Source organism: Pygoscelis adeliae, unplaced genomic scaffold, assembly GCF_000699105.1.
Source record: "Pygoscelis adeliae isolate BGI_AS28 unplaced genomic scaffold, ASM69910v1 Scaffold320, whole genome shotgun sequence".
Lineage (NCBI taxonomy): Eukaryota > Metazoa > Chordata > Aves > Sphenisciformes > Spheniscidae > Pygoscelis > Pygoscelis adeliae.
In genome coordinates this window covers 1,244,397-1,246,135 of record NW_008823967.1, presented here as the reverse complement: position 1 = coordinate 1,246,135, position 1,739 = coordinate 1,244,397, and positions in this window count along the sequence as shown.

Here is a 1,739-nt window from a genome sequence, read left to right as displayed (position 1 = left end):
GTGCAGCTTGATTCCCTCCCCCTTAACACCATCCTACATAGGATGTCATTCTGACCCCTCCTTCTCCCTTGTATATGCCTGAGCCAAACACATTCAGAAAGCAACCTTTATAAATTAGAAAAATTGCACATCCATATGAAGGCTAACATTTGAAACAGGAGAGAATGTGACTGTAGTTTACATTAAATCCAGTATGGAACACAGTAGTTAATGCATTTCTGCTTATGCCTCTGTTTCCTACATCTTCCAACAGAAACTGGAAACTTTCATTCCATCTGAAGTGCTGCAAACATATATGAAATTACCTTTGCCATCTCTAGACAGCTGACCATTTTTATAGATACTGCATCAGCTCCTTAGCATGTGAAACAGTAAAAGATACTCAGATTTTAAACATTTGAATGTAACTTACATTAAATTAAGCAGCAGATCAGATATCCCACAAGGCCAATCTAGAATTTTTAATTATTTTCCAATTACATTTATCATTTCCTTCTGGAATGTGAAATGGAATCAAGTAGAGTAGGTCAACAGTCAAACTATTATTTCTTGAGAAAGACCAATTCCTTGTCATCCAACCCAAGCATTAAAAAGAGTAGTTGAATGCACTTTTTAAATTATTTCAATACCCTTCTGTTTAGATTTATTTTATTTTTCATTGCTTCATTTGTGAAACTGAGGCTCCTAGGACTGTGGTTTCCTCTCCAATATTCCTTTAAAGCGCTGTATGTTTCCAGAGGAATGCATATGTCTGGTATAAACAGATGTACCTATAACTGTCTGCAAACAAGATTGTAGAGTGCACCTTCTTACAGAAAGTCAGCTTTTGCTTGGAGAAGTGTCCAGTTACTACAAACAGATTCTCCAATGAAGCACAAAATAGTTCAGAGACACTACCTAAATTATTGCTTTAAACTTGTAAATTCATTATTAAACTTATATACAAGGTCTTTTGTCATATAATTTCTGTATCTTGTAGTAGCCAAAAAAAATCCAGTGTCAAGGAACTTAGATCCTCTAAACTTTCTGTATTGCTGAAGATGTAATGTTATTATGTCATTGCAGAAAGCCATGTGGATCATTTTTTCTTTTAGTTTAATCCAAACTGATTTGGAACACACAAACAAACAAACAAAAAGAAAACCTGCAATAAGCCATTCTTAAGCCAAGCCATTCACAGAAGTTTGGATTTATACAGATTTGAGAGTACAGAGGAAATGTTGAGACAACTATTAAAAGTTTTCTTAGAAAGTAATATCTAAGAAACTTTGATTTATTTGGTTTAGAGCATATGGTACACAATTGCTCATTGTTTAGATTACAGGGAGGAGGTAACCTCCTAATGTGTTGCAAACTTTGAGTAAGGAAACAAATTAAGACTCGGTGAGTATTGAAACCTAGTTGAACGCTAGGTAGCAGAGAAGGGAGCTTCTCTGCTGATTCTCCATTATTTTTAACTTTGCCATAAGTAATGTAGGACGTCTGAGGGACAGAATGGTTTTTTCTTCTGAGACTCTTCACAGACTTTTTCTCCACCAGAAATATTTCTAATACAAAGTCAAATGCAATTCTTATTCATATAACTTTGGCAAAAGCAATCAACAAATATTCAGCTAACAGATCCCATATCATTTTTAATGTATATTATGTGTGTATGTGTGTGTACACATACACATGCACACATATTTATACAGATTTAAGGGAAATTATTAGTTGCTGGGTCTAATCCAATCCTGGTA